This window comes from Balearica regulorum, chromosome 2 (genome assembly GCF_011004875.1).
Source record: "Balearica regulorum gibbericeps isolate bBalReg1 chromosome 2, bBalReg1.pri, whole genome shotgun sequence".
Taxonomy (NCBI): domain Eukaryota; kingdom Metazoa; phylum Chordata; class Aves; order Gruiformes; family Gruidae; genus Balearica; species Balearica regulorum.
Window position 1 is genome coordinate 154,729,929 of NC_046185.1, and position 20,878 is coordinate 154,750,806.

The window sequence follows — 20,878 nt, forward strand, 5'->3', positions numbered from 1 at the left end:
TAGTCTTTAGTATGATTGTTCCTACCTGATATTCAATGGTAATTTTGGCCAACGGATATGTACTTTGACTTAGTTCCGTAAGATACTCTAATTTCAAATAAATCATGCTTTAAATGAGTTAACCACTAATTAACTGGCAGGTCTCAAATAATAGTCATCTATGGGGAATCATAATTGAATGCTCTAGCCATGTTTGACAGATGTCTGTATTATGTCCAGTGCTGCTTGACATTTCAATTGATGGTCTGGGAGTAAATATAAAGCTGTTGCTGAAAAATATATGAATGGGACAACATTGGAAAGAATAGTAAATAATACGAACAGATTGATGAAGAGACCAGTTCCCTTTCACAGATAATGCATTTTAATATAGCAAATGAAACAACTTATTTCTAGGAATAAAGATGTAAAGATATTTACAGCAAAGGACTACACTGTGGAAATCAGTACCTTTGTAAAAGATATAGGTGTACAGTTTTCAAGCAACTCGGTATAAGCTCTGGAATAATGTGCTAAAAAAAAAAGAGAGAGAGAAAGAGAGAGGGAAAGAGGGAAAGAGGGAAAGAGGGAAAGAGGGAAAGAGGGAAAGAGGGAAAGAGGGAAAGAAAGAAAGAAAGAAAGAAAGAAAGAAAGAAAGAAAGAAAGAAAGAAAGAAAGAAAGAAAGAAAGAAAGAAAGAAAGAAAGAAAGAAAGAAAGAAAGAAAGAAAGAAAGAAAGAAAGAAAGAAAGAAAGAAAGAAAGAAAGAAAAGAGAGAAGAGAAGAGAAGAGAAGAGAAGAGAAGAGAAGAGAAGAGAAGAGAAGAGAAGAGAAGAGAAGAGAAGAGAAGAGAAGAGAAGAGAAGAGAAGAGAAGAGAAGAGAAGAGAAGAGAAGAGAAGAGGCTTATATGATCCTTGGCTGATAAACAGGACTGACGGGGAGGAGGGATACAATTTTTCCTTTATGTGTAGTTAAACTTATCCTGTACAATTCTGGCATCCAAATTTAAAATAGCAATTGAAAAATTAGAGAAGATGCAGAGATAGATGCCTTACCCTGAAAAACAAAAAGACGATGGTCTGTTTAGTTGAACAAAAAGCACACTGAAAGGAAACTTGATTACAGCACCTAAAAAACCCCTCATCATTTCTCTCACACCTTGCAGGTGAACAAGACAGAAGTAAAGAATCACCACTTGTTTTCCAGAGCTCATGTTCCTCAAGCCTTTTATATTCACATGGTTAAAAGGCAGTTGCAGTCACTCCTGTACTGCAGAATATGCCTCCAAGTCATACCATCACATGGCATGGGCAAATACTGAAAACTAAAAGGCCTTTTAATTCAGAGGGGGGAGAAATGAAAGAGACCAGTAGTTAGAAGAGGGAAACAGACAAATTCAAATGGGAAGTAAGACACAATTTTAAGAAAGAGGATGATTAGCTGTTGGAATGGTTTGCTATGGAAAGCAGGAGAAACTTTGATGTCTGCAGATAAAGACTGGATCTTTTTCTGAAAGAGATGATTTTGACAAAATTTTGACAGTAATACTGGAATAAGTGGGTGAAACTTAAGGGCCAACACTGTGCTTCGAAAGGTTGGAGTGGAGATCTTTGGCTTTAGATTCCACTTCTGAGAGACTCTCTGACTTTGGAAGGAAAATGCAATTTCTCATGAATATAAAGGAAAAAAAAAATCCCGCTGTGAATGGTTAAGCACTGGAACTGGCTGCCAAGAAGTCAGGGAATCTCCACCTGTGGAGACTTTCAAAACTCCACTGGAAAATGCCCTGAGCAACCTGATCTAATTTTGAAGTTAGCACCACCTTCAGTAGAAGATTGGACTACATGATTTCCAGAGGTCTGGTCCAGCATGAACTTTTCTATAGGTCTGCAGTTTTCTGTGCAAGATGCTGAAAACATCTGGTGACACTTGCATTTATAAAACATTGTAAAGTCTTCAGATGGACTCTGTCTTCTAGTGATGTCCCATTTTATCTGTCCGTACAATGGGTAGGCAGTACAACTTTTTCCTGGATGTGATCAAAGACAAAATTACATGTAGTGAACAATTTGATAGTCATGTTAAAGAACCCATATATATTTTAGATTATTTCATTGTTAAATGTATTGCTTGTAAATACATTCTGCCTGAAAACATTGGAGACCACTCAAATGAAATTGTAATCCGATCTAGATGTTGCTCTGCTCAGGTTCATTGTATTAAAGTAGTTTTTTCTCATGCTCCTTGGTGTGCTCGTATTCAGGCACTGGTTTGAGAACATGGCACCACCAGCTGTAAGGTGTGTAGAAGGGATGTCCTTAATCAGGGCAAGGTGGCTCATTAGACTTCATTTCAAACCCTATTGTAAGTTTGAAAACTCTGAAACGACTGCCATGCTAAGGACACGGGAGAGATCATATGCTAGAGAGGAGCATCGGCAGCTCCCCCTTCCAGCCGGTGCTCTTGCAGGTGCCTCGCAGGAGAGTCCTCGCAATGCTCCTCTTGATTAACAGCTTCTGACCAGAAAACTCCAACCTTTCACCCCTCAGCTCAGCTGCTGTGCCATTTGCTGCTCTACTACCCTCATGTATTAACAAAAGAAAGCTTAGATTACTTGTTTTTCTTCATGGGGTATTATAGGGAAATCATTGCTTTGCTTCTATTCTCAAATTAATAAGCAAAACAAAAGGGAACCAAAGGGGAGTCAAATAGTTTATCACACAGCTGAAGCAATGGTGACCTTGTCTGTTCACAGGCAGAGCAGATAATTGGGCAGGGAGGTGCTGTGATTTAGTGCCTATGTCTTTAGATTTTAACCCGATATAAAATGACATAATTATATTGATCTCAGTGCTGATTTACACTATCTGAGAATATTACCATTTATTTTTAACTTCACTAAATTCCCTATCTGCTCTAGTATTGCTGATGCAAAGAAAATTAAAATACTCCAGATCAATCCAGTTTCCCAAAGTAACAATGAAACATTTATAACTGCAGCGAGAAAGGTGCACAGAAGCTCTTTTATTCTATCCTGCTCTTAAGAGTTAAGTGAAATTACTGAAGCATGTTCTAAATTTTATCAGTTGTGACATATTTTATGCTACTGGCATAGTATATTCAACAAGTGCATTAGGAAAGTGCTTAGCACTTTGTAATTACACTCATATTTCATTTTAAGATAATTTCATGCTATTCTTTCAAAAGGCATCAAATTCGGAACTATAGTCTTGAAACAATAGGATGTGATATTAAAAAAAAATCAGACCTAAAATGCTCTTCTACTTCTTTTATGGAATATAACTAAAATACAGTGTGGAACTTTCATTCAAAAAAAACCTCTATAGTCGAAGAGAGACTATTGATTTAAGTCACTATTAATTTAATTAAATGCCATTCTCCTTTTTTTGCCCTTCTTTGCCCCCCTGCCCCCCCCCCCCCCCGACGAAAAATCAGGTTTAAAGTCTTGGTTGTCTCAGTAAAAAAATAGATGTTATACTAACACTCCTGCTACATGGATTTTAAAGTAACTAAACCATTATTATGACACGTGGTTTTTGTACCTGTGAGGAACTTTCTGACTCAGCACTGATAGTGTGGATGTGTGGTGACATTTTTTTTTTTAAAAAGCCCATTTCCTCTGTGACTATGTGTTTTCTATATTTAGCTGTGCTTTGTGCAGTGCTTGAGAAATGACTAGACAGTGCAGGTTTATCTGCATAAAATTCAGTGGGAATGGCACATGTAAAGAGGTTGCAAAATCAGGACTTCAGCAAGAAAACAGCAAGCCTTGGTCTTAATAGGATGGAAGTTTTGAATACAGAGGGTTTGGGGCCAATTAATGCAAGGACTAGTCATGGAGAGCCATGGGAATTGTACGGTGGAGGAACTGCTGGACTGGATTCTAAATAACAAAGGGAGATGTCCTGATCTCACCAAAGCGAGGGCCTGTTCTCTATGCAAGCCTCGGGCCAATAATGCAGAAGGCGCGAAGTAGTCACCGTCTTTATCCAAGGCTGCTTTCAAGCCTTGCTGCCTTGCTTCAGGGTGTGCGCAGGCAGCTTGTGCACAGCATAGCTGCAATTTGGTTGCAAAGCGTATCCCTGGCATTGCAAAACATACACAAAGAAGTGTAAGCCTTTCACTACTTCAGCGTTTTAGACCATATGCAAGGAGACATTACAATTAGGCTACAAGTTCTTTGCCACTTGAGAGACACAGTAGGTTTATTAATAATCTGACTTGAGATTTGTGAGGAAAATCTAAATAATGTGGTTCTGGTAGCATAGGATGAACCTCCCTGTAGTTCGGGAAAGAGGTGTACCTGAGCCGGGAAGCCTGCCATCAAACACTGCCTCCACATTCAGGCTGTGTCTATTTGCTGTGCTGCGGGAAAGATCTCCGAGTTAGCTTTTTATGCATTGTTGTACTAGCAAGAATATTTGAGCTCAAGCTAAGCATCATGGAGACAAGCTTACACTGCTACTCATTCAGGGCTAGCTGTGGGCATCGGAACACGGGCTCTGCCGGAGAGAGCAGAGCTATCCTTGCTGGAAACAGTCGCTGCAAAAATCCCACCAGATATGACAAAACATGGAGCATTGAGATGGGGCATGAATAGAGATAAATGTAATCCAGCAAGTTTCACAGCTGGATTAGCAAATTACATTTAAAGGGTAGAATTCGAGAAATCAGGAATACAAAAACTGGCCTGGAATTTGTTGTATATGTACAAGGCGTACAGCTCTGACCCTGAGTTCTGTAGTGTAAAGCAGTAAGATGAGCACCTGGTGGCCTGTATTACAAAAAAATATTTCATTTTAATTAAGCTGAATACTATAAACCTCAAAGGATTGATGTATATTCAGTATAGCTCAGGCATTTCACCTAAACTGAGATTACAGCCCTCAGGTTATACTAGGTTCTAATAAAGTTTGCGTTGCATTTAATATATCACCATTCGTGGAACGTACTGTGTTTTTTGGGTTTTTGTTTAACCTCAATTCTCAGTAGGTTTGCTTCATGACTCATTTTTACATTCTCATGCAATGCAGCAAAGAGTTACTTTAACCATTGTGGTTCTCCTGGTCTGGGAAAATTCATAGGTGAGTATGTCGTGTTGTTTGGCATGAACAGTAACTAGACAGCTCCTTGATTTAGAGTAATTAACCCTGCCTACAAGTAGTGGTATTTTCCACAGTCTGTACCATTAAGTGGGAGCCTAGTTTTGAAAGCTGATGCTAGTTCCCAGTTGCATTCTTGGCTAAGGTTGGGTGTGTAACATCCCACAAGGTCATTTAAGGGAAGGAAATACCTTATGTTTCCCAACATCGTCAGTTCAGGCATGACCTGATTTTGCAATCTTCTCGTATTAGGCAATTCCCTTGCATGTCATAGGATTACTTGTAATAGCTCAGGCTACTTGCTTTGAAAGACACTGACCTTGAGTCTAAATTATCTGCTCCCTAATATCCTTCACTGTAGGAGAGGAAACAATCTTTGACACAGAATTAGAAGAGGAAGATGATGATGGAACAGCACATGCAAATAACCTCCAGCCACTTGTTTAATCGAGTAAGAGGTCAGCTCCCAAGAAAAATTTACATCCATAATGTATCATTACCATTATATAATATCTAGCAAAAATATTTACTACGGAGGAAGTGTAGAACACGGGGTTAAAAACCATTGTAAATGTTCTTTGCTGAATGCCAAACCAGCCCAAAATAAAGCACTCACTCTGCATTAAACAACAGCATCTAATGGTGGCAACCGAGGGGTCAGATAACATTATTGCTTCAAGTTCTTATTCTGTGGATGCATTTTTGGCCTTGAATCCCTCTTTACAGTATAAATTACCAGCTTAAAGAGTATTTTTAAAAGCAATCCTTTGAACAGGAGTGGGAAGAGCATTTAAGCAGCTCCAAGGTCCCCACAGACACAGTGCTCATGGAAGCTGTCAGGGGAATGTACTAATAGCCCCCAGAAATGCACTGTGATTGCCATTCTCCTTGCTTCAGTTTTAAATTTCCCCCTCTCAGGCCATAAATGCATAGGTCAAGTCCACCTTGGCCACAGAGACCAAATATGTTCTCTGCAGCATTAACTTCAAGAGGGTTTTCATTTTTCAGACTTTTTTCTGAGGTTGGAATGAAACCTTGCTTTTTATTTTGTGAATTCTTTTAATAGAAATCTTTTTTCTAGGAATCCTTGGAGAGGGTTATTGTATGTTACTCCTACTCCCTGGGTCAAATTTTCTCTTGTTGTAGCAGTTTAAATGGAGCTTTGCCAGCTCACAGCAATAGAGGATATATTCCCATGAGTTTTACATCATGAAGTTTTATTGCTGATGTTGATTCCTAGGGTTACCACATACCTGAAGAACTCTGGGCAGAAAACCAAGAACTTCATATGATATTAGTTCTGTTTGCTGCACATGAACCTTCACTGATTTCAGATATCCTCAGGTTTATATTGTCTATAAAGTAAACACTACCAGCACAGTATCTCATATTACAAACACAAAGGAGAAAGGCTTGCCTTAATATTTTCTTGCAGCAAAATAAGGGCAGGTTCTCTCTAAAATATCTGATGAATTTAGCAACAGGACCCCATGCAGCAGAGCCAGATCTCTCTAATCCCCTTTCTCCTCTAATGTTTTCCTCCACAGACTGTTGTAGGTCAAGTTTTTTTCCGACATTGACTATACCAAAATATTTGTTGCGTATAATAAAGCTTTTTACAATAAAGGCTGTACCAACAGAAAACAATTTTGATCAGCCTTCTGAAAATATCTTAGATTTGGTAACAGATATAGGAGTATTTGTGTCTGGGATTATGAATGAAATAAATTGTATTAAATTATTAAATTGAATCTTCTATTAAAACACAAGAAAAATCATATTGTTTCAGTTAATGAAGTAACAAGAGCAGTTAACCTTGTAGTGAATTACTGAGTTGTGTTGGAAAGGTTTCTAAAGTAGATAATAAGGAAATTGTAGCAGCAAGTGTCCTTGAAAGACATCTGTGAAGCTATGTTTTGCAGGGTATGTGACAAGTTAATATTTGACAACATTGCATGTAATGACACTATAGAATATGCATGATGTAATTGTGTAGTTGCCCAATAAGATCTGCTAAGTGTCGTGTAAGGTGGGCACGCCGTCTAGGCTTCCAAATATGAATGTGAGTGAGATACTTTGTGGATAAGGAAACCCAACATACTTGAGGATTTAGAGGAGAAGGATTTGTGACCCTAAAAAGAAAACTGATAACTCTCCTTCATTTGCTCCTACTAAGCCAGAGCAACTTTGCGATAACCAGCTGTTAAGATTTGCTTTTTAGAATACTTGTGCATATGCTTAGAACTAGAATGAAAAATTTACAGCTTGTTGGTGTTAACAGGAAAGAAAACAGTATTTCCTGCACTAGCTTTAATGCAGCTGTTTAGAAGAATAAACCTAATTAAAGGTCTATTGTTTCTATGGCCTATCTTTATTTTATGTTAAGGTAAGCAGTCATTATCTAATTTGAGCTAGTTTTATATCAGACCAAAGACATTAGTCCTTAAAATCCCTAATTCCTTTAGTGCTTCACACATATCCCAATTCCAAGGAATTTTGATTGTCCCTTCTCACAAGGGGGATAATCTGTTTTTCACTTTGCTATCCCACCCATTTGTTATATCCTCTCAGTGGACCCTCCACACGGAGAAAGGTCTGTAACCCTCAGCCCTGTTTATCCTCTCCTTTTGAATAAATTAACACTAATTCTAACTCCTGGCAGTCTAAGCTTAAGTTGGGTAGCAGCAATCCTTCAGAAGCAAGCCCACCTTGTTAACCCTACAATGCAGGAAAATCCATAATGAAGTTTTTCTCCTGCTCTCTGATTACTCATCAGACCTCTACAAACTCCTTGCATCTTTCTTGGCGACCTTTCAGCAGATCACATGTGATTCCTTTTTCTCCCTTTTTGAGTCCTTGGTGAGACAACATCCTTGTGAGTAGTGGCAGCTCACAGTCATCTGAAGAACTGCCCTACAGATGCTTTTTCCCATTCATTGTGTAGCTGCTGGAACCTTTCTCCCAACCGTGGCTCCCACAGAAAAGTTATACAAGCTCAGAAGCTCAGGAGAGATCATACGTGAGGTAAAAGAGGCTTTAGCTTGCTTTTTTTTTTTTTTTTTACACGCCATTATAAGTTTGTGTTTCCCCTGCTGGGCTCTAAAGCTAAAGAAAACAGAATCAAGCCTAACCCTCATACAAAGTGACACAGGTAACTTCTGCATGGGTAGTCCTCAAACCATGGGGAAATCATCAGGCTTTTTATTGATACGCTGCGCAGTTTCTGGGAATTTCAATCAAGAAGCAGGATGCTGCATTCCTATACACTGCATAGCTTGGAGGAAGGGGAGAGGAAATCAGTCATTTCCCCTATTTGGATCTAAGCAATCCACAAGTTTTTTCATTAGTGAATATCTACACATTAGGTTCTTGAGCAGCATTGTAATACTGAAGGATGTTGCATCAGATGTGGAATTTCCAGCTTGGCTGTTGCTGCCTGTTTCCTGATTTTTTTTTTTAATTAAAAAAAATTAAAAATATTATTTTCACCTGAATTTGAAGTTTTAGAGGGCTGACATGCAATCACAAAACCAAGTTCTGTTTTACTTCTTGGTCTGCTTCTGTGCTTGGTTTGGGTTTTTGCCCTTTGCTTGTGTTGTGTGGATGCCGGATGTTGGCATTCAGAGAGACCGTATTGTTTGCCCTGTGGTGACTGATGGAATGATTCATGGAATTTCAGCTGTTGCAGTGGGAACTTGAGAGTTACAATGTCATTGCTTTTCTTTGCCTTTTGTTCAACTCCTCGAGTGTTTTGCTTCAAAGAAGCAAAGCAGGTACACTTTTGTTTAAGGTGTTTCTACTACTGAGGGGCAGAGACAAGATCACCCAGCTTGTTCAAAGTTCTTTCTTTCTTTCTCTCTTTCTCTCTTTCTCTCTTTCTCTTTCTTTCTTTCTTTCTTTCTTTCTTTCTTTCTTTCTTTCTTTCTTTCTTTCTTTCTTTCTTTCTTTCTTTCTTTCTTTCTTTCTTTCTTTCTTTCTTTCTTTCTTTCTTTCTTTCTTTCTTTCTTTCTCTCTCTCTCTCTCTCTCGCTCACTCTTTTTCTCTACTTCTTCCTGCAATGCATGTGATGCACATATGAATTCTGCCTTGGTTTTCTCCTCCAGAACTGCTTATACCCTGTGGTTACTTCAGTGATAAGGTTCAGCTGGCCTGACATATGACTTTCCTGCTTGTTTGCTTTGCTATCGTATTTCTCTCACAAGTTACTCTTCATTTTGGGCAGGATTGGGAACACGGCAAAGGAGCTGTGTTTCAGCTGTGGCAATGCAAGGAGTGGCTTCCATATTTGTTGTTTATGGGGTCAGACTCCTCTCCCTTAGGTACTAAGTGTTTAGAATTTGAACATGAAAATCTGAGACACTCATTGCAGACTTTCTTCATACTTATTGGAGAGAGATGAGTTTCTGTAGGGGGTATTTACTTGCCCTGTCTTGGGGGCCTATTTTTAGCCACTGCCTGTAAAAGGAACTGAGAGTTATGCTGGACACAAGCATGTGAGAAAGTTAGCTAAGTCACAGTAGGTCAATCCACTTCTGCTTTCTTCATTGCCTCCACTAAGGTTACACCCCTCCCCAAAGCATCGTTTCGTTTCTCAGATTGGAAAGCCAGTGAGTGGGGAAAAGGAAGAGAGCCACTTCGATGACAGCCCTACAACAATGTTTAGCAGCGGCAAAGGTGGTGGCAGGACTCTGCAACTTTGGTTTTCAGTCCTTGCACAGCTGACATGTTGCTTTCTGCTTCCTTCTTGCAGTCTTTTGCTTCTCAGCACATCCTACCACTTTATTCATAGGGGAAATGTGACTGGAAATGCCAGCTCAAAAATATCATGCACAAAAATCTGCTGCCTCTTTGTGTCTATGCTGGCTGCCTGTGACATCTCACTCCTTGCCCTTGTAGCTCACTGCTGTTTTTTCTTGCAGTCATGCTAACTGAATTTACATGCCGCAGTGTTTCCAGGACCACTGCTGTCCTTCACTTGCCCCAGTGGCACTACTTAGAGCAGGAGGAAATGGAAATGTTACAGCTGTCATAGCTGCCCTTGCTGCCTGGTCTTTGGAAAGGGAACTGCATTAGGCATTAATTATTCTTATTTCCTCTCCTTATTTTATCCTTCCTTCTCTCTCCCTCTGACCTTTTTAAATGTTAGGGAACTCTGATTTCAGTCCGTCCCTCACCTCCACCTGTCTCTGGCTGGAAAAAGGCGTAGAAAAATCACAGATGCTTTGTGTAGCAAAAGAACAAGGATATATGGTGGCACAGACTCTGTTCCTTCGTTGCCGCGCTGCCTGGGGAGCATGAGAAGCCTGGGAAAATTTCAAACAGGAAATATCCACAGCCCTGACAGCACGGTGGTAACATAGACCACTGCACTCCCTTTCACTCCCTAAGTGCTGCACTCCTTGAAATTTAGAGCATAGAATTACTATTATTTATTTCATTCTTATTCCTAGAGGTCAAGACTGTGTCTTACTACGTAAGCCTTTTATAGGCAGGTACAACTGGGCAAAGCGCTGTACCACGGCTCAGAAAAAACAGTTTCTAGCTCTGCTGCTGATTTACTGATGACCCCTAAAGGTACCTATATCAAGGTATTAGACAGACATGGAAGCGTCTGACCAGCACGGCACATACACCACAGGCATTGCTCAGAGCACATCAGCTCCTTAAACCCATCCAAACGTCTTCCTCGCCTCGTGTCAGCAGGGAAATTGAATGGCAACCTGATGCACAGATCTGCGTATCACCAGGCTGAGACTAAACACGGATAGGCAGTGGGAAGGTTTCTTACCTATTCACAGATGTGAAACTGCAACACCAGCCCTCTGATAAGAGCCACGGGAACAAAAGTACACATTAGTAACAATGTGGAGTTTGAGCAGCTTATGAAAGGCAGTGTGTAATATGCCAAAGCTGAAAGGAGCCTGGAATCGATGACCTGCAGGGAGATTCCTTTCATTTTCAAGACTCAGTGCATGATAAAGTCTTTGCATAAATTTACAGGGAACTTTTTATAGTGAAGGAGGAAAGGAGCGTGAAAGTGCAGACTGTGGAATGTCGTCAGGGATAAGTTACCACTTGTGTTGTCTGTGGAGGAGAAAAGCTGGTAGCAACCCAAAGAGTGTATAAGACAGGGCAAGTGGGAGGGTGTCTGATCCATTGAACTCACTCTCTATTTTATGAATAGTTAGTGCTTTCCCCTCCCCTCCTCCTCCCACTTCTGAGTGGTTTACATGTAGGATTTTCATGGTAGACAGTGTGATGTAACCACTTATCACTCATCTCTTGACCATTGTTTCCCCAGTTTCTCTTTTGAAGACTGACTTTCCAGTTCTGCTAGAGAAAAATCAAAGTCTGGGCAAGGGCAAGGTAAAGAGTAATGCACCGTGAGAGAGGTGTGTTTAATGACTTGAGCATAGTGACGGCTCTGAATTAGTCATGCCCTTTCAGGAGGAAGAATCCGGTCTCCCCCAGACAGCTCAATGAAGATGTCTTCTCACTTCATATTGAAAACAGGAAAGTGCAATGGTTGACTGACTGAGAAAAGAAAAAGAGGATAATAAGCTAAATACGTCTTTATACAAATCAGTGATACCATCATTTTGAATACTGCATTCCTGTTTGGCCTACTTATCTCAGAAAACAAAGGGCACAAAGAGAATATACAGCAAAAGGCCAAAATGCATTAGCAGGGGCATGAGCATAGAGGGAAGAAGACAGACACTTCATCAGGTGTTCAGAAACAGCCCAATGCAGAATTTGTCAAGCAATTGAAATGAGCAACAGAAACTACCCCATAGAGATATTTCCCCTCCATTCCTCAGGCAGGCCAAAAAATCAAGCAGGACAGAGACAGAGCTGAATATGGAGGACTGAGGAGACCTGTACTGAGTGGTACATGACAGCACAGCCCAAGGTCAATTCTTTCACTGTGACTCCTCTCCTTGGCAGAATTATGGGGATGGTGGCAGCTGCTGGGTGCAAATGTGTACCCTCTGCACTCAGATGTTGGTAGGTCATGGGTGGCAGTTAAATTGTCTTGGTCACAAAACTCTTACAAATTACCAGGACTAAGGAGTTATCAGGGTTATAGTACCTGTGCTGTGGATACTCACCAAGATTTTCTACAAATGTTGATTTTCCCCCTGTGCAAAATTGTTTCCCTGATGAAGAATAGTAAGGATCAAAACCAAATATCCCCTATCTGAATAAGAATAGCTTTTTAAATTATTATTAAATTAGGAATAGAAAGATCATAAAGCTCTTAGTTAAGGTCCCAGTGTGCCTGTAGCTGGTGAATTGGGAAAAGGGAGGGAGCTCATCTTGTAGCTACTTTTTTGCTCTGTGAGCTTGGGGGTGTCCTTCGTGCCAGGCAGCAACACTTCAGCAGAGAGTGAATGAAGGTGAGAGCATATTTATTTCCTTAAATCCTGGCGTCCGTCCCCGCATCCTTCCGTCAGCTGAGGGAGTAGTCATGGAAACAGCCAAGGACAGCCTTGCTCCAACAGCAAAGGTTTGGTCCCTTCCATGGGGCAAGGAGAGACACCGAGAAGGGAGAAACACTGTCCGGGGTGACAGGTTCATCCTCAAATACATTTAGAATTTGTCATCAAACCTTTAATTCCACACAAAACAGAAAGGGACAGGAGAATCCTAGGTTTAGTGCCTCCTCTAAAGGAGACCTGAGGCAATTTTGCTGGTTTTGCTTTATGTGACAAAATGTTCAAAAGAGCTGTTGCAATCTATCATGTCAATAACTCACAGACAAAAGGTGCCTAATAATATGCATTGACACAACAGCCTATAATGGCTGTGTGGGAACCATTACATTTATTATTATACCAATGACCCATACACTATGGAAACGTTTATTTCTTTCCACAGAAGTCTTTACTATTCTTTTAAGTACCATGAAAGGGAGATGAAATGAGAAGAGAGCAGCCATATTCAGCATGTTAAGAAATAAAAGACATTTGAACCACTTTCTATTCAGTCCCTGTTCACATCCTTAATAGGAACAATTAAAGAAATATGCCAAAGTATCTTAGCATATATATCTGGCACAGATAACACTGCTTTCTGTATTCATATCTTTTAAAATGAGGTAAGTGAAAGATGGAAGTAAAGTACATATCTTTGACCTTGTCTTTGCTAATATAAACACACAGCACAGTGTACGTACCGTATATTTAAAAAAAATCCTTGCACAGTTTTCCCCAGGGAGTGCAGAAGGAATAGAAAGACCTACACATGACAGATGCTAATCATGTCACACTTGTGTGCACCTTCCAGATACTATGGTGATGAGGCTGTTTAAGTCTCCCGACAGAATGAAGCACGGACATTTGTGCTGAATAGCCTGACTTTTCACAATTTAAAGATGACCCTTCACATATTTTTCCTATAGGTTTGCTATGTTAATATTTATACAGGGAGGTATTAATAAACAGTGGCCTTTCATAAGTAAGTATTCAGCAAGTAAAACCCATTGTCATTTACCAGTGGGAAGGGAAGGTATAATAGAATTCAGAATTTTAAAGTCTATGCACACATAGTTTAATTTACCAGTTTTCCCAGGGGCCAGCAGCATGGATTTATATCTCATTGTGATGAGGTCCTTGACTGTAAAACAGCTGGCTACACAAGTAAAATAATGTATAAATGATACAAATATAAATAGATATTGCAGAGTAAACATAGTGATTAGAACCAAATAAGAGACATGCTAACTTTAACTCTGGCCCAGGATGCAGGCATTGCAACCTTGGACTGTACTGAGTAAAAAAGGATCGTTGTCAGTGCTTGCGTGGTCTGTTCATAATTGCTACAACATTCTGGAGTAAATAGCACTGGGGACTGTTAGGACAGCTGAAGTTACTGTGTTCAGTGCTGTTGCAGAATCATTACATATTCATGCAGGTGGCCCAATATCCTGAAAAATCAACAGCACTTAGTGAAGAAAACCTTCCTCACTTTTTGCTCAGCATGGCTTTTTTGAGACAGTCCAAGCTTAGACCACCTGTACATCATAAGCCAGTAATGTCTTCTGTGGCTTATAACATCCATCAGGACTCCTCCAGGAAGGTGACTTGCCAGCCCAATGACAACTCCATGGCAGGGCAACAGCGAAACCTCGGGCACGTTGCAGCGTACCAGCCCTTTCACCCTACAGGTGTTTCGCCCTGCGTGTCCTGAAGTGAGCTGAATCAGACCATGAACTCAAGGCTGCATTCAGAGTAGCAAAAAGGTGTAACCGTGAAATAAGGAGCAGATATTAATTGCAGGCAGAGTGTCCTGCCAATGTAGAAAGGTTGACTAAAGAGAGATCACCTCTCTGTCAGAAACATCCCTATGGCTTCCAGCGATGTTTTGTGAAAATGGCCCAGCAATAGCAATACTAGGAGGTCAGTCCATTCCCATTTCCATCACCAAACTGCTCCATGCCCACACTGAGCACACACCATCCTGGTACTACCTAGTCTGCTTCATTTATTAATGATGTTGCCTAATACCACTAAGCTGTTATTAAGGTGGCTGTCTAATCTTCCAGAAAGGAGAGCTGTAAAACCAAGCAGTGAAATGAGTAGTTGAAAGTCCCAAGCCACATCTAAGAAAGGTTTGAAATTAGAAACTGGATTGGAAGCATGTGCTTTGAAGCCTTTTAACCACAAATATCTTGGCTTCCTCCGAGCCTCAGCTTTATTTCACAAAAGGAATAAAATGCTGATCTACCTCACAGGGTGTTAAGAGTGTGATTTTTTGGTCCTCAGATGCTCCATGAGGGCAAAAAAAGGGCTGACTGATGAATGTAAGCAAGCCTAGACTCCTTTGATTAACCTGTATTACAGTGGAGTGGATTATTTTTAGATTTTCTATCACTCATCTCTAAACAGATCTTTAACAAGTATATAAAATTCACTTTTAACTAATCCATAAATGGCAGTTGGTTCCAGGACTTTCCCCTTTACTGAATCAGGCCAGGGATTGCTGTTTTTCTTTACTACATGGGAGTCATAAAAAAATTGTCCAAAGCTCTTTATTTCTTCACTAATTGACATAAGGAGCTACAAAAGATTTTCCCATTTTCTGCTTTAGAGTAGTAACACTTGCCAAAAAAGAGAGGTAAAGAAAATCTTAGGCGTTTATTCTACGGTTAACTCTCTGCAAAATATAGAGGTACATGACTTGGACTTGTAGGAGAGTGGATAAGAAGATCTGGTCTAGAAGATCTGATGATGCTAGTAATAACTCCACATTTCCCTTACTTTTTAACATAAATTTTGATTGATTAAAATATTACATCAACATAATTATTTATCTCAAACTTAGAAGGAGAAGCTAGTTTCCATGAAGCACTTCTTATTGCTTCTTCATGGTATAGTAGATGGCTTCCTCTAACCTAACCCAAACTTTAGATAGAGACTGAGCCTAAAACAAGGGTGCCCAGTCAGTGTCATGATGAAAAAGTTCTCTCAGTCGAGTTCTCTTTGCACCACAGGCTCTCCTTGACAAACCCTTTCCAGCCCCCATGCACCTGGAGCTCTCAGCTCACCTCAGTCTGAGCCTTGGACCTGGCTCCAAGCTGGTGGCCACACTAAGATGTTTTTGCCAACAAGTTCTCTCTGTACTTCCGCCATCTTCTTTCTAGTACCCCTAACACCGCCGCTTTAGGCTCTTTCTTTTTGTCAGCCCTAACCCTAACTCTAACAACACACCTAACTAGAAATTTCTTGTAAAAGCTTTCTCCTTGCAGCCTATATTTTCCTTTGGCAATCACTTTGAAGACACACTCCAGTTAGAGCTTTCTTTCTCTCAAATCTAGCAGTAGCCTTAACTCTAACCCTAACTATAGACTGAGCCTTACACAAAGCTTACCAGCCAGCACCCACCCAAAAAATTTCTCACAGAATTCTCTCTGCATCCTACCTTTTATTCTGGCAGTCCCTTTCCAATCCCACAACAATTGTATTTCTCATTTCTCTAACCCCAAGTGGATGCTAAGCGTTAGACTGGGTCCTCAAACATGTGTCCAGATGATGATTTTTTCCCACACAAGTTCTTTTGGCAGCCTATTCCTTCTTTTTGAAGCCCCTTCTCAGCCCCATTCCAACTGCAACTATGATCTCTCTCTTTCTTTCGTCCTTAACTCTAGTAATAAATACAAAAGTAAGCTGAGCCTTGGATGGGGTCATGCGGTCATTGACCACATTGGAAAAATCTCCCAGCCAAGTCTCTCAGTCTTTACAGCCTACACTTTCTTTTGGCAGGCCCTTTTCCATCCCCCTCCAAGCAGAGCTCTAGGCTCTTTTTTTCTCTCAGTCTTAACCTTAAAAGTAAACCTGACCCTAAACGGAGCTTTAGAAAAGCCCCAAAACCTACTGCTGAGACCAAAAAAGGCCTCATGTAAAAGTTGTCCTGTTGTCCTATCACTTTGCTTTGGTAGCCAGCTTTTCACTCCCACTCCAATGGGAGCTCATAGCTCCATCTTTCTCTAAATGATAAATTTAAGCCTCAACCTGACAGTAATCCCTATGCCCAGGCCCCTCCAGGCAGTATCCACAACAAAAAAAAATCATACCAGCATTCTCTTTGCTCCTCACTCTTTGTTTTGCCATCTCCTTTCCAGCTACAGTCCTATGATCTCTCTTTTCCTCACCCCCAAACCTTGCCCTAACCCTACCTCAAACAGCAGCAACTGTACAGAAAGCCAGCACAACTATGATGTTCTCTTTCAGCTTTCAGTCCATGCTTTTATCCTTTTTGACTATTTATCTTTGACTTCTGACGATAGAGAGAGGGAAGAAAAAAGTGGGAGGGATCATGAGAAAAGGGTCGAGGGTTAATGTTCATAAGACTCTGCAAGCTATGATTTCTTTAAAGTGCAGGCTGTGCTATATATACTTCTATCCTAAGAGCACGAGAGCTGCTTGGATTTTCATAAGCACATAAGACATCTGTAAACATCCAGAGATTAGACTTGGGTAAATCTGCACCTTTGAAAACCATCCCAGTCTTACAGCACTTTGAATCATTATCATATTAACAATTCACATAGTTCTAATAAACTGAGTAATTCATGGTTTTCTGAATGTCCTTTCTGATTCCCATTAAAGTCAATGTCAGTTTTGCCTTTGAATTCAATGAGAATGGCCAGCTATGACAGCTATTAAGTATCTCTCCCACTGTTATAGTAATGAGCAAGGCTACAGTAAGTGAGACCCCAGTCCTGAAGAGCTAAAATTGTAGAGAGAGAAAATATTCAAAAAAATGTGATACGCTCCCATTTCACAGATGGCAGAAAAATCAGAGAGAGATTTATAGCATGTTTACACAGATGGGTGCAGCCAGAATCAGCTGTGGTGCAGAAGCCTTATTGCTGTATTAGTTCATTGTGAGTGAGCTAATTAGGATTTTGACAGTCTTTCTTGGGTGAATCTAGTTGTGGCCTCTTCAAACTTTACTGCCACCAGCTGTCTGCTTTACACTTCTACCAGAGATTACTGCCCCTACATCTGGCTCAGCAGATGTGTTCATGCATCAGCTGCTCCATCTCACAGTTATCTTAGCTTCAACCTCACTGAAGCTAGGCGTATACTAAGATATGGGACTGTGAGCTGGAGTGGCCGACACACAGGTATGCATCTGTGCCTATCCAGCCTTCTACTGGGGCAGTGGCTTCTGCTGGAGGAGCGAGAGAGACACGATAATATCTGGAGACTCCTGAAGCAGAGGATGTCTGTCAGCATGGGGACATTTGGGCATATGGGTCCCAGATGGGAGCTGGCTCACGTCCACAGGCTCAGAGCACAGGCAGAGGAGCTCCTGTTTGCCTGTTTCCATCCTCTTGAGCACACCTAGGTATATTGTCCAAGGTGACACAGGAAGCCATGGCAGAAACCCAGCTTTAATCATCCCAGTTTCCAGAAGACCTTGAGCTCCTGAAAAAAAGACCACGCCGAAGGGATGGATTTACAGGAGGAGAACAGTGTGTCTATGATCCCCTTCTCTCCCCCGTTGGTATACATATGTTCAGCGGCTTGTGTATCCATATGGTAGTAAAGCCAATCACTCTGTAGCTGTACACAGCCCTGTATTTTCCCCATACTTTATGTCGCTAACAGTTTTTCTCCTAAGGTTGAATTCTGAATGGTGGGAAGGACAACAGTCTCAATGGAGAGTTCAAATTCCCTAGGAACTCCTTTCCTTGAGAAGTCATTTACATGTTTGCAGGGCCCAAAGTAGTATTGAGCCCTCTGGGCAAGGTTTGTGAGAGTTTCCATTTGCTGTCTCTTAAACTGAAATAGTGGGATTTTGAGGTTTTATAATTACGCTTTATAAATACCAGTTGCCACAGCTTTGGTCAGAGATGCCAACACTAAATATCCTTCCCCTCATTTGGAGCAAGCGGATATTTTCTCTCCTTTCTTTACAATCCCCCAAAGACTTGCTTCACCTCACACACTCTGCCCCCCCTCCCCACCTGTCTACTTTCGGATTAGCCACAGCCTCAGCTTTGGCTCACTTATGTTTCCTGCAAAGGAATCAGGAATAACTCTCACTCCAGCGGTCCAAATAATAAGCAAATTCTCCTGCAAGTAATTTTGTTTCTCAAATCTGAAATCTCCCTGTTTTAGTCTGGAGTTTGTGCAAAGGCCTTCTTTCTCCCTCTGCTTTAGGCATTCTCATTGCAGCACTCAGAAGTGGCTCCAAGCTGCAACAATTTGCATCCAGGGTGGGTCTCCTCAGATCACATAAGAGGTCTGGGAGATGTTTGGGTCTGCAGTTTTGGTCCATCTATCACGGGAAGCATTTTTTTGGACAATGCACCATCTGGAAGTTTTGACATTCATATTCATTCTTCACTTGAACCACAAGCTCCCTGTTTGATCTCGGGAAATTCACATGATACTTCTGTGACTCACCTTGTCATCCTGCTTATCTATCTATAGCATAAACCCATGGGATCAGAACCATCCCTTCCTATGTGTATGTAACATTTTGTGTTACACTGCATCTGCAACATCACTGACCTGCCTTCTGCTAAAGCTAGTCTCATGCAGATAATAAGGGCACAAGAAGAATACTTACGTGTTTACTACTTTCTTTTTTAACTGCTTTTGTACCTCAGCTTCTATTTCCTCCATCACTTCCCACAACATTATCCTTCAATTTCTTCCTGCATGACAGTAATGTGCCTGAGTCTGTAATGCATTATCTTCTCATAAAGGGTTATGTAATATTTTATATGCAGGATGCTGTATGAAAATAAATTGCATTACTGCACTGTATTAGGAAACTTTATCATAGACAGAAGGCATATTGCATCCTGTTTTTCTTGGAGGCTGAAACAATGAAACAGTATTAGGGATGGATGTACACATCAGATGCTTGGGGGAGGGAGTCCTGGGATATTTGTCATTTAAGTTGCTAAATGCTATCATTACTTGATATTATAATTAATTCAGGAATAGTCTAGATACAGTGGGGTTTTTCTCTGGGTTGTTGCTGGTTTCTTTCTCCTAAGGCCTGAGTTGTGTTGCCAAGAGGTGCCGCATCAAACACAAGACAGTGTAGTCTTACTGCAAGGTAAAATACATAAGGTTGGTGATCATATCTTGATTGTACATGGCTTACCTCACAGTTCTAACATGTCTTCTATTCAGTGTTTTATTTTACCTCTAATTAGTTCAAATATATTAATTGCCTACAGGTAATAACCCCATACTTTTTAAGCAAAAAAAGACAAGGTCTGAAATTTTACTCAGCTGCTTCTAAGACGGGGTAGCTTGCACCAGTCAGTTTTATGACTGTCTGACAGAAACTAGCCAAACACCCCAGCAAAACATCTATACGTAGGTAGAGCATGAGACTTGGTCCAACAAAAAATGATGAGAGCATTTTCTGAATTTGATCGTATGAAATACTGCACCATTAAAAAGCCCAAATCAATGAGAGTCAGTGTTATTTAAGAGTTCCTGCAGTCGAGGTAAGGCCTAAAAGCCATACATCTCCCTGTCCTTGTGGGTATGTGAACACAACATTGACAGTCTTCAAATGTTTCTCTTTCGTACACGACAAATGGCCGTTCATAAATGAATCTTAGCAGGTTGTGCTGGCTTTATTGAAGACTCAGATCTCCTATAACTATATCAGCCTCTCGCTATAATTCAGGTGGCTCATAAATACTGCCCCTTCCCTCACTGTTTGCTCCTGTGAATGCCAAAATGACTGAACATACTCTGGGTGAAGTGAGTACTGGAGTTTTGGCTGGGTAAAACTAGATCAGATCCTTCACTACTGTAAATGGAAAAATCTCTGCCTGGGTTAGTGAACCTTCACCTCTTCACCCTGGGTGATCATCCCTAAGTGCACCTTTTCCTCAGATCACATTTGTTTTGTCAAACTAGTGAATTTCTAGATTAAATGCTCTCTATTTGTTCCACAGTGATGATTTCTGATTATTGAGCTGATACCTGTTTAACACTGATGTGGTTTAGATGCAGCTAGGAGCTTCCTCCAGTATCTGAAATTTGTGCAATTCATTGGCTGTGGGGCTGATGTTTGTTAGTCTCCTAAGGGTATAGGGAGACTTTAGGTCACTTTTTAACTCTTCCACATGTAAGTATAACTGTTGTTTGTTTATGAGCTGGTTCTTTTTTCGGCCAAGCGTGGGAACTGAGTTCCTTTTGCAGGTGCAAAATAAGCACAAACAACGTGTAAACAGATGGTCCAACATCCTTTTCCCAATCTTTGTTAAAGCCAGGCATTTTCAGACAGCCA

The 20,878-nt window shown here is 40.7% G+C and overlaps 1 long non-coding RNA gene across 9 annotated transcripts in view; it reads left to right on the forward strand.

Annotated features, from left to right (window-relative positions):
• Positions 1 to 7,959: 7,959 nt before the first annotated feature.
• LOC142600614 (uncharacterized) overlaps positions 7,960 to 20,878 on the forward strand; it is a 105,337-nt gene continuing 92,418 nt past the window's right edge. For all 9 annotated transcript variants that reach the window (XR_012834194.1, XR_012834193.1, XR_012834198.1 and 6 more), the window contains exon 1: positions 7,960 to 8,125. This is a non-coding gene — a long non-coding RNA (uncharacterized LOC142600614). The remainder of the gene's footprint in view (positions 8,126 to 20,878) is intronic.